At 32.9% G+C, this 16,498-nt stretch overlaps 1 long non-coding RNA gene across 2 annotated transcripts in view; it reads left to right on the forward strand.

Annotated features, from left to right (window-relative positions):
* LOC144287526 (uncharacterized) overlaps window positions 1–16,498 on the forward strand; it is a 117,349-nt gene that overhangs the window by 48,625 nt on the left and 52,226 nt on the right. The window lies entirely within an intron of this gene.

The following is a 16,498-nucleotide window of genomic DNA, read 5'->3' on the forward strand; positions in this document are numbered from 1 at the left end:
TTCATTTTCATTGCTAAGTATGTTTTGACATCCTCATGTCTTCACTGATCCACTGGTTATTTAGTGGCCTCTATGTGCTTGTGAGATTTGCAGATTTTTGTTTGTAATTTTTAGTGTTTTATTGTTGGGATCAGAAAAAAATTCTTGATAAGACTTGGGAGACTTGTTTCATGGCCTACCATTTGATCTATCCTGGAGAATGTTCATGCACTTGAAGAAAAAAAGCCTGTATTCTATCTTTGGATAGAATGCTGATCTGATAAATCTATCTGATAAATAGATATGGTCTAATGTGTCCTTAAAAACCACTATTTTCTTATTGGTTTTCTGTTTGTATGATCTATCCATTGATGTAACTGGGTGTACTGTATATTTTTATAGATATATCCTTATATATATATATATATCCTCCTGTGTGTGTTCTTATGAAAAAAACAAAACACATTAAGAACTATATATGTAACAAGAGAGCAAGACAACATTAATACGTTTATTTAAAGAAACTTAAAGGACAATACAAAATATTCCTTGAGAATGGCAGGAGAGAGAAATCCAGGTAAAAAGTAGTGTAAGTTACGCAGAGAGAATGTGCGTGGTAGTGCCTTAAAAAAAATGGCTATAATTAAGCTCTCTAGAAGCAGAATATTAGAAAATAAAGAGAAATTATAAAGCACTAAAGAGTTTAAGATTGAATTTGAAATCAAATATTTTGAAATTGGAACATCTTTATTTTTTTAAGATTTTCATATGCCAACTACATACGTATCCTTGGACAATTGGCTCACTCTAAGATTGTGTCTATATACATAGAATAAGGTTAATAATGGTACCTCTATCACAGTAACATAGAGAGAATCAAAATAGTATCAGCTGCTGACTAATTTTATAAGGTAACTTTTCTTTTTATGAGGATAGCCTTGAAAAAAGGATAGGACCACATACATACACATCTGGCAGATGTTGAGATAGTCTCCTATGGAGGCTAAGCATTTATCCTCTATACCGTTTTCTAATAGAAAATCAAATGACTTTAAACAAAGTCTTTGCAAAAGATTGTAAATGTTTCTTCTTTGAAACTGTATTTGACACCAATAGTTAAGATAGTTGGGAAATCTAGAGAGAAACGAAGTTGCAAAGGCCACAGAGCAAATGACAAAAGGGTACTTTCAATCCAAACAGGTGAATATGCCAACTGGTGAGGTGAATGTCATGACTGATAGATTTTTCCCAAGTTTAAGAGAGGAGGAAAATAGATATTCAATGTGTGTGTATCAATGACATTGACACAAGATATCAATGTGTGTATCACTTTAATACTAGGAAAAATGAACTGACCCTCAAAGGGTTCTAAAAAGTAATAATTTTTAAGTAACTTAATAACTTCTCCCAAATTAGCTTTTTTGCTGTAGCATTCTATCCTTTATTTTCAATCATGATTTCTTCAAATTTGAGTCCAGTTTTTAAGCATGATTTTTTCTGCATTTTAGAAATTGAAACTTAGATATAGACATGACAAAATTACTTTGTTTAGCTTGAAACTCATGTTTTTCTTTCTGCTTGAACAATTGAACTATAACTAGCTTTTTTTTTCTATTGACAAAATGTCCTAAATCAGCACCACATATCCACACACAAATTGCATTAAACATTTTTTACTCTTTATCAGTAGAATACATTTCATTCTTGCAGAATTGAAGGATGTTAACTTCTAAACAAGATTGCTGACATTAGTGGGAACGTACTGAACAGGTCCTGTCCCTCTCTACATTCTATTCTGTCAGAATATAATTAAGCAATTAGACATGACAGTGTGTATTGTAATGTAGGAATAACACAGATCCTTGGATATGTTGTGCAGTACAAGACTGAATTCCATTAGTTCTCTCCCCTTCTCCTCTGCACCAGAAAAAAATAAAAATAATAATAAAAAAAACACCACCCCACACACACACGCGCGCGCACGCACACACCAACTTATTTACAAGAATAAAACTTACCCTTGACTGAGCACTCCAACAGAATAAGTCCATGTCAGGTCACTTTTGATGGATTATGGTAAAGTTGGAGAAAAGCAAAGGCTACATGTTGGGTGGTTATATTTTTCTTTACAAAAACATGAAATATGTTATTTTGCCTCTAGCTATTAAAGTCAGTTGGTATACTAGAGATGCTATTTTAATTCCATCCTAAAGTATGAATTTTCTACAGTTTCACAGGTTTCCAAGTATCCCTCTAAATATAATAATGTAAAATTTAGTTCTTAAATCTTAAGTCATTTAACCTTTTTCTTTGAAGTCTTGATTCTTGTCCCCGCATAAAATTTATTAAATGGAATATCATTGAATGTATCTGTTCCAAAAATGAATCATAACTTAAAAATAGGTATTTATTTCCATATGAATATGTTTGAGAATTTAAATTTATAGAATGAATATACATGTTCAATGACTCTGATAAGATTAGACATATTTTTAAATGTATGAATGTATGCACGTCCAAATTTTACCATATACTGAAATATAACCATGTGAAGGCTATATGTAATATTAAATAGAAAGATGACAGCTTACATTTTTAAATCCTTAAAAATTTTAAATTTAATCCTATTTAGTTGCAATAGAAAAGTATGAATATTGATAAAACTTTAAAGTAGCATCTGTGAAGGCAAAGACTTTTCTAAAACAAAGAATATTCCTAATTTATTTATAGGAGTAATATTTACAATTGACTGTGAAACTATGGAACAAGTTAATTACCGAACCATTCTGTGTAGTGTGTACGTATTTGTTGAAACTTGTGTGTGTACATATAAATATATATATATCTGTAGATTTAGACTATATAACCAAATTTGTACATAAATTTATTTGAGAAGACCTATATATGTGCATGCACATATAGACTTATATACATGTACATATGTTGGGCATGTGTAATACCAGTAAAGGTAGAAAAACTAGATGAATATATTTATGCTAAATTGGATGTAATAATTCAAGTACGTATTTATTGTTCATACAGGACATGAAAATAATCCTGATGTTAGTAACCACTTGCGAGACCTTGAGCCAGTTACTAAACCTCTTAAAAGAATATATATATAATATATTAAAAGAATATATATGTTAAAGGAATATATAATATAAATATAATAAAAATATAGTAATTTTTTGGAGGGAAGATCAGTGGGGATAAGAGTATCTAGAATAGTGGCCAAATGTAATAAGAACCAAAATCACTTCATGGGCTTGAAACCAGCACAATCCATCAAAAGGGTTTCATGTTGAGTATTTAATCTCTGCAGTTATGTTATGAAATACTTATCTTTTATCTTTGAATCTGTGCTTTAAGTGAAGTGGGGCAGCAGAATATGAACAGGGTGAGAGCTGAAGCCTGGGCTCAAGTACAACTCCCCTCCCTTTGCCTCTCAGGGGTGAGGGTAGTTTCTTTGAGGGTGGGGACAAGCCTCTCCTTCCAAATCTCCTGAGTGTGGTTTGTCTATTTGCATAGCTTTGGAGCCCTCCAGCAATGGGCCCAGGAAACCAGAATTGAGTAATGTCAGTAATTCTGCATAGAGAGGAATACTCTATTTCCTTTTAAACCTGTCATTGGACACTGTAAAAATGAAAGGTAAAATCCATGTTAATTTAAATTGTTCTTAGAACCATATTAAATAGCAAATAAAAAGTAAGTTGAAAGAGGGAGGAAATGGGAGAGGAGGGAGTGAGACAACAAGGAAAGGAGAGAAGTTTTATGTGTACCATTAATGGTAATTTTTAAAAAAGGGACCAGCCGTACTCATTTTGTACAGGGGCTGAACCCAAATGTGTTTGTTCATATTATCAAGATTTTTTTTTTAACTTAAAGTGCACTCTGTGGCAAATTTGGACAATTATGTACTTGGTTTTACTTTAATTTTCCCGCTTTGATTTTCAAAATTAAGGCTTTCTTTTTAAACTTGAATAAATGCATTATATACACAAACGTTTGGTCAAAATAACAATTCTCCTTTATATTTCTGATGAACAGTGAACGTTTGTGATGAGAAAATAGTAGATAAATATGGAATAAAGCTGTAAGTGTGCTATGCAAATGATGAATAGTAAATTGGACACATTGATTGGATTCTTAGGTGTAATAGAAAAAAAAGTCTGTCAACTAAGTTTTTGACAGGTGTCAAATACACAACTATTTTAAATGAGATTAAGTAATTGGCAGAAATGCTATGTGCACTTTTTATATTAAGTATAATACCAGGGACTTTCTACTGGTATGAAGATTACTTCCATGATTGATAGATGAGTTCTTCAGGTCACTTGCTTTTCAAAAACGTGTCCAAATTCAGTACTAGATTCAAGGATTCTACAATGTAATCTGTATTTTGTAAGACCATGGTAGCATTGCATACTTCATTCTATAGGAGTAATGCATTACTTGTAGGCTGAACATACAATGCCATGCTGCTTCTGTATCTTAGTGTGACCATTCAAACTTTATTATTACTATGAGAGGAAGAGATCTAGATGTGGGTTTAAGAGTCACAAGTTCAAATCACAACTCAGTCTTACTATCTATGTGACTTTGAACAGGAAATTAGCATTACTGAATCCTGGTTTTGTGATCTGTGAAATGGGTATAACATTTTCTGTATTTCATGCATAGAATGTAGATATTTATGGAAGAAATCATAAATGTAAAAACACTCTGTAAGCCTTGATAGACTATACAATTGAGAGTTTCATTAATAATGGAATAATTTCCACTATGGGCTCAATTTGTACTTATCCGGAAAATAACATTGGTAACCCATTGTGTTATGACTGGTGTGTACAAATGAATAACCATGTATATAGATTTATATTTATTTTTGGTCTAAGATGAGTTAATTGTAGCACGTAATACATCAAAATAGTTGTTGAGACCTAAAATTACTGGGGAGAAATGAAAGAGTTTCTAACTTAAAGTGAATTGTCTGACAATACTGTTGTGATGAGGAGGGGGCATTTGAATTGAATTTTTCTGGTTGAAAAAGTTTGCCAGGGAAAGTAAATTTTAAGGCAGAGATACCGCAAATAAAAAGTAAGGGGCTTTGTATTTGAAATGGCAATGGGAGACCATTTGAAGGGTTTCAAATAGGAAAACATAATGTACTGTATACTTTCAAATGATCACTTTAGCTGAAGTGTGGACAATGATTGGAGAAGGTGCCTAATTGGAGCAGATGCAATAGGAAGCTACTGTGGCAATCCTAATGAGAGGATATTGACTTGGATGCAGGACTGCTGTGTACAGTTGTATAGTGTGCATACTGCACAGATCTATGTGGTGCCATTCTTGTAGACTGCAAAGTGATTGGATTTCTGTGGAGTTGTACAAGAAAAAAAGTGTACAAGTGTACATAAAGATCCTGCCTGGAGCGGGTGGTATTGGAAATGGTGACAATTGGCAGAATCAAAGCACAGTTTAGAATAGAAATGGTATGCTTTTTAATTGTATGGACATTGGTAGAGAAAAAAGGAAGAATTCCTATTTTAGAACTTCTCATATTTGTTGTTTAATTCTTAACTGGTTCTATGCTTTCTTTTTCTATTAATTATTCTAAATAATTGAAGAATTCATTAAATCTGTTAAGATGGCTTGTATATATTTTTGATCCCCTGGACAAATATGTGCCATATGTATATGGTGCAAGTTTGGTTTGTCAACATGGAAACATTTTGAAAAGATTAGCCTAACAAATTAGAAACATTATGATCTTTCAAAAACTCAAAAAATACACAGTAAGTGATCAATAACTATTTATTGATGATGATGCTGTCTGCCCTTTGAGGAGCTGTTAATGATACAATGCAAACCGTGTGCTTCTGAAATCACTTGAATGGGATATTTAATAACATGATTAGACTAATTTGCTGCAAGGTTGAAATTCTTCTCTGGCATTAATGTTGACTATAGTGTAGGCCTCTAAAAGTCACAGTGGTACACAATGCTGTTTTTTGAAAATAAGCTTTTGTAGATTTATAGAATATGGCATTGAGATATTGATTTAACCTATTAAATTCAAAATGCTGAGATTCCAAGCCTTTTCTACTTTTCGTTCTGCCCAACAAATCACAGCATGTTGATTCTTTATAGGGTTTAACACATTAACTTGGTCTTATAGGATTGGTATTTAAAAGCAACAAAAAACTTCATTGTAAGGAGAATCTTCAAGGTTCCCTTTGAGAGGCCTGGCAATTGATTCAATATTTCAGTGCTGTCACTCTGTAATCTGTTGGTGTTCGTAATTCTTCAGAGATACCCTAAAGATTAACCAAATAGTTTGTAAAGTATTTTATCTCTTCAAATGCAAGTTCTGTGAGCTGAACATTTAGAAGCCTCATTATACAGAGGCTATACTGTGCCAGAGCTCTTAAACGGTTAGTAAAACCACTTAAGTGTTGTACTTTATCACTGCTGTCTTGATAATGCAGGGCTGTGCCTATCATATCAGTTTTTGTCTCTTCAAGACTGTTTAAGCATAGTACTATTTATATTTGACATTTATCAGAGTTATAGTGATCCTTTTAAATTTGGAGAGTATAGAATTTTTACTTCATCTATCACATACTATTACCTAATGTCAGACTCTATATAAGCACAACCCAGAATTACACAAAGAGCAGTTCTGTTTAACGTATACCCGGTGTGTAACAACAAATCTCCCAAAGTTTTGCTCTATGACCTAATGTGTTCTCCCAAAAGAGCTTCAAAGTATAGGAAACTTAATTAAGCTACTTAAAGTAGTACCTCCTATCAGTACAACTTCCTGGATCATTACCATAAAAGAACATTAATTCCAGAATGTAGTTTCTTCTAGAGAAGTCTTTAATTTTTAGAAGAGAGAAAACAGGCAATTCTAAATTCTGAAGAACTTTAATTCTACCTTTAGGAAGAAAGAGGTGATGAAATAGAGTTGTAAGGAAATTCTGTAGTAACCACATACTGTTCTTTCGAGTGGTAGGGGAGTCACTAGATCTTCATTCACAGCTGCTCAAAGGTTCTAGGGGCAGTCTTGCTCAGGAAGGGACTATCACTGAATTTACCGAAAGGAAAAACTGTCCAATTACTTATAGGCTAGATTGCTTGCTTGCTTTTTTTTTTTTTTTTTTTTTTTTTTTAGGAAAAAACTTTAATCTGATATAACTTAGTTGTTAAACATTTCTTTTTGCCATAGAGGATATTCTGGGGAAGTCCTCTATATATTCTTTGGAAAACAATTCAAATTTTGTCATACAACTCACATTAAATATATAATCTAGCTTAATGACATCAAAGAAGATTACTGAGAATAACTTTTCTTTTCTGACGGACTATACGTTTGCCAAAGTACTTCATAAGGTTAAGAGTTTCTGATGTAAATATATCAAAACAAATATACCACTGAACTAAAAAGGTAGTGGAAACAGGTGAATTAAATAAGAACAGATACATAAAAATAGGAATACAATGTTGACAAAAAGGTCTAGGTATTGTAATTATGCATTAAGAATATATAGTGCTTTTATTTCACCCAAATACTGGTTTTTAGTCAAGATAGAATTTTTTTTTTAATCATGAACATTTTAATCAGGAAGTTATCATTTTACTCAAAATGTTTTAGGCTACTTGTCACTTGGTCATCTTTAAATACTCTTCTGTATTAAAAGGAACACCTTTCATAGACTGTGTTTTTTAATATATCTTCTGAAAAATATTTTTATAAATCTCTCTATTTCAGGGTATAAAAACTATCCTCTGCTACTGACAAAGATTTTAGATGGCCTGTAAATCTGAAGTTTAGTTTAAGACTCCATTTATGTAAGAATTTGATTTCTTGGGATCCCTGGGTGGTGCAGCGGTTTAGCGCCTGCCTTTGGACCAGGGCGCGATCCCGGAGACCCGGGATCGAATCCCACGTCGGGCTCCCGGTGCATGGAGCCTGCTTCTCCCTCTGCCTGTGTCTGTGCCTCTCTCTCTCTCTCTCTCTCTCTCTGTGTGACTATCATAAATAAATAAAAAATTAAAAAAAAAGAATTTGATTTCTTTACACTATCTATAGATATCTTTTAAAGTCTCTTTTGCTGAAAGTTTCTGCTTACATTTACTCTTTGCTACATATTTAAGATACATTTTGTAATGTGTTTCCTTTTTGACAAATATGTTAAATTGTAACATTTATCATGAGAGTGATATTTTAAGAGGCCCTGTATATCAGGTATACCATAGTGCTACTTTTCAGAGGTTTTCTATCTGGACAAATAGGGAATAATTTAAGCAGTAGGGAAACTGAGGGACAGTTTATGAACATCTTAAGAGTGAAAATAAGAGTCCTCTCGTTAGATATAATTATTGGTAGCAAAATTTGATACCTCAAAAGATAATTTTTAAAAGCCTGAAACAATGTGAATCCTTGTAAACTGGTAAAAATTAAAAATTAGTGTTCAACTAGTTGGAGTATTCAGTATTTCATAGGTAGTATTGAAAATTTATAACACTTGATAAAAAGTTACACTTTACCAGAATTCTGTGATCAAGACAATCAAAGGGGAAAAGCGCCACCTATTGATGAGAATATGCAAATTATTTGGTCTTTGAACTTAGCTATGTAAACTGCATTGGAGTAAAATAACTCACTGGGTTGAGTATTTTTAGCTCTTCGGTATGAAATCCTCTAAGTCCTTTTCATTCTGAGGAATATGATCATTGCACTTAAGTATATGTTCAACGCATCTGTAAATCCTGTCTTAATTGGTTTTACTTACTGATTTTTTGCCATTTTGTCTTTATGAGCAGCAAATCACAATGCTTCTGACAGTATGTTTGGATGTCTTCTGAAATAATGAAACATAAACACCTCTCCTTTTTATTGAACAATAAACTTTATAAATAGAAAAGTGTTCATAATCCTGAGAATCTGGTGTTTAAAAAAATAATCAAATTTTAATGAAATTGTTAGATGGAGGTCAAATGTGAATTGCCTGACATGACATCATACATGTAGCTTAATGTGTTTAATCTGTATAATTATAAATAGTCATTAGCTACATATTTAACTTTAAAATCTTAAGGCTTGATAATGAACACTTAATTCATTGAGTGACATTTCAACAAATCGTATTAAAATTCATGGACCGTGTAGGCTGTGTGAAAAGGTAACTGTTAGTATTTTAAAATAAGCTTTTATGTCTTCGTAGACTTGAGAAAGATTGACCTTCATGTGGGAGATCTCGTTCTTCTGTTACATCCCCAATATCAATGGAAAAGTGTTCATCTACACTAGTGTCTCATATCCTTTGAGTGCCTGGGAGATTATCGGACCTAAATCCTGAATATATTTACAGGCAGAAACTGCCCTCAATCTCTGAAGTTATGGGGAAACAATTTAGAGTGAAACTTTAGTATAGTTCTCGCTCAGCAAAATCACTGAGCCTTTACAAAAGAAACAATACTGTTATGCAGTTGAAAGAACTATAGAACTGTAATTGTGACTAATTAGATTAAAGTGTGCTAAAATTTTCCTTAAATGGGATTTTGAAGATACAATGTTTAGAAAGAAGAAATCTCCATGTGCGTTTATTTTTCTAAAGACAATGTATGACGTTTATAATTTGTGTATCTATTCTACCAAATGTGATTGTAATGCCTCCATTTTACTAGTCTCACTGTGAAACTTTGCAGGTTATCTTTGTTCTTTTCCAGATCAATAAAGTAACAGCAGATAACTATTAATATATTTCTTTGCATCTGCACAGTGAAAACTTTAAATATTAAAACGAAATATTGCAGCCCATATATCATCTACTCTTACAAGACAAGAATGACAGTATTAAGATGCACATTCAGGATAGCACTCTTTCTACTTTGAACGCTGTCAAGAACAAAGTGCTTTACAGACTTAAAATAAATCTAGGTACTAATCCATTGAATTTCTGACAACAGGAGCCCAAGGTTTCCATGCACTTAGCTGAGTACTGCATAAGAGCTTGTGCATTATTTATGTCCACTAATGGTGTTGCAATGCGCTTTGTGTGAAGCAGTGACAGTGCAATCTGCTAAGATAGCTGCTGCTGTGGACAAAGCCATACATTTTCTTGAGCTTGAATTTTTGACAGAATACTCTATTAATGCCAATTCTGCTTAAGTAAATGCTGAACAGGGGTCAGTTGTTCCTTTTTTCCCCCTTCTCTTATTATTTAAGAAAACAGTGCCATAAAATTGAAAATGATGTTCTGAGGTTTGCTGAATTTTTCAGTACAATAGTAGCCGATAAAGGTCACTCTACTTTTTTTGTCTACTTTTATGATTTCGTGTGATGGTCCACAGACTCAATAGGAAAGCTCTTAGCACTAGGAAAGGGAGGTGCTATTAATTCTAGTTTCAGTGCCATTATACTCTTCAGTGGATCAATAGAATTAAATGAGCTGAGATATTAGGAAAATATTGAAAAAAGCAGGAGGGTTGTATTGTTTGACCAGGGTTGGGATGAGTTGAAAATAAAGAACCATCCGTGGCAGCTGTCAATAAATCAGGAAAACTATACTTTTACAAAATAGAGTACAGCAGGAGACCTCAAGTCTTAAATGCCTATAATATCTGTTGTGGTTTCTCTAATTAAACAGTTTTTGAAATATCCATTGCAGTTTTCTTTTATCAGGTAGATTTTAAAGTGCTCACAAAGGGAATATTCCTCAAGTTACATAAGTAAAGACAGTTCTGTTCACAAACTTCACAATATTTTGGTGCATGAAGCACATCAAAAAAAGGGAGATATTTCAGATGCTAAAATTCTTTTTTACTTTTTAAAAAAATTGTATTTATTCTAGAGAGAGAGAGAGAGAGAGAGAGAGGCAGAGATACAGGCATAGGGATAAGCAGGCTTCCAGCAAGGAGCCCATGTGGGACTCAATCCCAGATCCCAGGATCTCACCCTGAGCTGAAGGGAGATGCTCAACCGCTGAGCCAGCCAGGCATCCCCAGATGCTAAAATTTCTTGATTCTGCTCATCTTGGATATCTCTCTAGCATACAACTTTTTACATTAGAAATATATGGCTGATTTTTCTCCCCTATATTATGGTAATGTTTTGCCATTTAAATTATAAGAAGTCAATACATTTTAGTTTTCTTAATGGCAAAACATAAGTGTTTTAGCTAATAAGGGGACATATTAGATTGCACATTAGTAATTGTCCTTTGAACAGATAAGAGCAGGAAAGACTTCAATCCTTGAAAGAGTGAAGTGTGCAGCACGATACAAAGTGGGTCACAAGCATGTGTTTAATTCTTCTGTCATTAAGCCTTACTAGAATTTGGCCATATTTTAAACTGATCTTGCAGTGATAAATTTAGGATTCTTGTGATACTTTCAAAGCTAACTTCAAAAATTTTGAGAAAAATATTTTTTAATGTGTCTAAGATGGCTGAGTCTGCAAATTGCTCATCCATAGAAATAGTCTCTTTATATTGGGCATAGTTCTAGACATGTTCCTTCTGCCTTTGTGGTTCGGTGTGGGCATTTCAAGAAACTAAAGAATTGTGAAATTAAGTAGTATGTACCTTTTCTAGGTTAAGATATTTAAGTAGTGACTCTGCCTCCTCATACCTTTTTCTCCTCCTTCCACCTGAATGGGTGAGAATGATAGTAGGAATAGTAGAGATACAAAAAGGAAGACACAAGGGCACTGGAATCACTATCAATTGGGACATATGCTTGTTCTGTTATGAAACCAAGGATGATCATCAGTTGGGTCACTGAGTCAGTTGAGTTTGGTTTGTTACCACTGCTTAGACTTCCCCAAAATAACAGAGACAGTATTATATAAAAAGGTCAGTAGTCGTTGTAAAAGTTAAATATGTAGCTCATGTTACTTTTGCACTTCTGAGTTTTTCGGTTTGACATGTAGCAATTTATGCTCTGGTTTTCCCTTTCATGACTTCGAATTTGTCCTTTTGTGAGAAGTCCTCTCCTGTTTGAGATAGCCCAAATGAGTTTAATTTGATGACATTTTCATTTAGGCTATGTATATATATGCATTGCTAGCAGGATGAAATATAATTGGAAGATCACTTCATTTGTTCTGCAAAAAAAAGTTATTTTAATCATCTTTCTGAACCAAAAATTACAGTTCTCACTCTTGAGAAGAAAAGCAAAGTGTTGATTTCTCTGAGAGAAACCTTTCCAGTTGAGCACAAGTTTGTATTGGGACAAGACTGAATAGGAATTTAGGGTTTCATTTGCTCTAACTTCATGTAGATGCATTCTGATCTCTATTGATTTTTGATAAGGTTTCTTAAAGTTGATAAAGAAAAATTGGTTGAAGTAAATGATGTCAGAACTTGGCAATAACCCTTACATCCATCTTAAATTGAAGACCAAATTTTAAGAGAGCATACTGAACTTCTAAAAGAAGAATGAATTAGAAAATCTAAAGTTGTTTTAACAATGATTGTTTTTCTTTCCAGTTTTAAAGAAATGATAAGTCCATGGAGGTAAAAAATATAAGTTCCACCATCTATAACCTCTTTTCTCAAGCCCTAGGATTTAGATTTCATAGTATATGTTCTTCTATGTATGTCCTTGACATCAGTTTATATGTACTTCTTAAAAAATGATAGAAGTAATCTTCATATGTACCTATATACTTATCAGATGTTAGTTTTTTAAAGTTCTAATAATTTAAGATGTGTATATATATACACATCTTAAATTCTTTATTATATATATATTATATATATAATGAATACCTGGATTAATAAGTAAAATGTTGGTGTCAACAAGTATCCGTGAGATTTTGGTTTCCCAGGAACTATTTTTTACTCTTAAACTTCCATATCCCAAAGCACTGATGCAGCTTAACATCTTACAAAACATGTTAACCAAGAGAAATAAACAGATTTCTAACAATATCTTCTTCAGTTTGAAACTCTAAAATGGAGTATAAAGGCAGTGACACAAGAATTCCTGTGACTCTCATAACTGTTAATATGGCAAATGTCAGCCCAAAGAATGAGGAATTACTAGTGCCTCTTCTTTTTTTTTTTTTTTTTAATTTTCTCTATCTGAATTTCCAGGCTTATAAATATATTTGGCAGAATCAACAGAAAAATTGAACACTCATGAGCCCTAAGAAGGATTAAGATTGGTTAATATCTAATTTGTAGGCAGGAAAAGTAGGCTCTGATTGTCATAAATTTGTTTGAAATAAACGAGACTATTTTATGGTTGCAGGAACCACTGAGCCACAGATTCGAGGGGTGAAGGAATGAGATGAAAATGAACAGAGTTTCATCAACAGGAATGTATGCATCTTTCTTCAAAATAGTGTTGTTGGTCATGTTCCATTAGTGGCTCCTGAATTCCACTTGGTAGACCATCATCAGTACTTAAAATAATAGCTCTTCCTATTTCTATTGTATTCTACCATAATGCCTAGGGTAATTATTTTGTAGGGCATTTCTCCTAATATATACTTGGATATAGGGATTCTGTTCTATATTATTGTGGTCCCAGCCAAAAAAATTAAAAGAACTGTATTGACTTAACTCAATTTCACTATATTCAAAATACCACATTGCAAGGGAAAACATCTAATTACTTTATCTTGGGCCATATGTTCACTCAAGTGTCTTCATTCAACTATGTCCACGAATGCAAAGTCCAATAATACAGGCCTGGGGCTAGCCCCTAGGTAACTGCTTAGGTACGGTAGACTTTCTGTGAGCTCTAACTTTCCATACTTATTAAATTCATGGATCTTTTTCTGAAACCTAGTGGTTTTTAATGAAATCAGAAATCTCATTGGAATACTGAATCTATGACACAAAATGTGCTTTGTTCAAATATCTAATATGTAGAAAAAAAAAACAGAACCGCGGGTATATGACAAGGGTTAGAGTGACTTAAAGTTGCAGAAATCACACCCTTCTTGTATTAAGTGAAATACAGTAAAACATGCAAATGCATAGCCTCTATTTTTGTTTTCTTGAAATGTCTTTTTGTGGAGAACATGCTGTAAAAATATCCTTGCACAAGCTATTTTGGTGTAATGTCAAAATCTGTTTCCTCTTCCATCAATCTGTATGTGGGAAATAACCTGTCCTGCCAAAACAATAGTAATGTTCTCTTTAGTACTTTAGTAATTTCAAAATACAGATTTACAACTTTAACTTCAGATTATTTTGTATGTGGCTACTAAATGTCACCATTACATCTTTTTTTTTTTTCTAAAGTTAAGTTTCTGAAATTCATATGTAAAAAGAAATAATTCAGCTTCTACTTTCCTTCCAAAAGTAGAATCCCGTGTTTTTGTCTTTGGAGACTAGTTATTGGAAGTGGTTATAGTTCAGAAATCTACCAATGGGAAATTTTTTGCTGATTGGAGAATTTTCCATCAATTTCTTAGACGGACATCTTGTGAAAATATGACAATAATCTGGTACTTTCAAGAATTATTTTGAATTCTATTTCTGCTTCTTGGTATTAGTACTTCTACATTTTGTTTAAAATATCCTATACAATTTTATAAAGTTTGGCTTTAAATTCAACTCCTCCAGCAGCACACATTTCTAACTGGACCAAAATTGTACAACATAGTTTTACTTATTTTTTACATATACACAAAATTATAGATACGTGTAAATGTTTTATTGTACACAAATCCTTTTCTCATTCCTCCAATATCCCCTCTCATTCTGATCGAAATAAAAGCACAAGGACAATTCACAATCAAGACTAGGAATACAGCTCTCAGGGTCAGTAAAATCAGAAACCAGGCCCTTGGGTATCACCAAAAGTCTATGTTCATTCCCTCCATCTTTTCTGTCCCTAAAAATTGGTTCAGTACACACTTTTTTTTAAACAACAAAAATGGCAGCCACAGCATGGGAGTTTTGCATCTCTCACCTTGAGAGATCTTTTTCTGTGATGCTCACCTAGTCCTTTCTTTGTCTTGGGTATATTGGTTCTAGACTGAGCTTATTGTCTCTTGTTAGGTCAGACACTCAAGTATGGGCTAAAGAACTATAGATAGTGTCAAGGTCAGGAAGCTGTTGTGATTATTATAATTACTGTTCTGGTATTTGTGGCAGAAAATTACTTCGTCTGGTATAAACACTATGAAATATGTTGAGATGATATAGGGGTTTAGAATGTGGCCAAGTTTGGGGTTATCTGGAACCTTGTGGTTAAAAAGTAAAATCAAACCAAATAGTATAATGGGAAAAAATAATTCTTACCTATCCATTGGAAGATAATGAGTAGGGAATTGGCCACATAAGACAGCATGGTATCAGCATTGGTTAAGTCCATGTAATGTAATAAATAAATAATGTTCTGGAAGAATGCATAAAAATACAGTTTAAATGACTTAGAAATTGAAATGAATGTCAAATGGTAGAATTTCTTAAAAATCTGTTATGCAGAAATCCCACTCATGTATAAGTGAAATCATGATTTCAAGTGAGATAAATTTTAAGCTTAATGTTTCTTGCATAAAACTTGGTCAGTATAGACCTAAATATCTATCTTACTATAAAAATGTAATTTCAATTAAAATATATAAGATGGGAATCCTAAAACTTATATGTATGCATGTATGTAGATGTGCATGTGTATACACACACACACATAGCAAAAGCTGGAGCACTTCTTAGGAATCAACTAATTCAGAGCTCTAGAGAAAGTAAATGACTCTCCCAAGGTCAAGGAGCCCAAAGGTGAGAGATCCAAAAAAATCTTTACATTTAGATTCAAAGTCTAGCCTCTTTTCAATTGTACTACATAAATAATGTAAATTTTCATTAATTTTTACCATTCCATATATTTTTCTGACAAAATAAAGTTGAGTACTTGAGGATAAGAACAAAATTTTTTAATAGTAAGCCAAATGTTGTAATTCTTTAAATTTAGATCTCCTTGCTAATTTCTTTCAAGGCTTGCTGGGTACCCAGTAGCCCTGAGTCTAGTATGTTCACATAGCATTCCTCTTTAGGGTTGGTAAAAATCCCTTAGGAAGCTATCAATAAGAATGACTAGTGGGTGGATTCAAACCCAAGAATGGCATGACATTATTTCAAAACCACACAATACTGTTGTCTATTCCAAATGTTCAACTTAAGACTCTTAGAATGAGGTCTTAATTGAACCAGATTCCTAGTAAAATCTCCAATGAATTTCTTTGGAATGTATGTATTTCTAACTCAGACACTATACCTTCAAAACGATACATAGATCTGAGGAAGAAAAAAGATGGACTTGGAATTATAACTTTAAAGTTGTTCGTATAAATCTGTATCTCTAGTAAATATATAACAGATGTGCTAATGTGTCCTAAGGTAAATGCATAATGGACAAAGATAATATTTTCTCTACAGTAACATTTTATTTCTTTCACCTGTTCATCTTTTATGCACCTGTGTCTTGTTGGCAGTTGGCTCAGTTGGAATTTGGAAGACATAAGTATCAACAAAGTATAACTCCT

The sequence above is a fragment of the Canis aureus genome, chromosome 17 (genome assembly GCF_053574225.1).
Source record: "Canis aureus isolate CA01 chromosome 17, VMU_Caureus_v.1.0, whole genome shotgun sequence".
NCBI classification, from domain to species: Eukaryota; Metazoa; Chordata; class Mammalia; order Carnivora; family Canidae; genus Canis; species Canis aureus.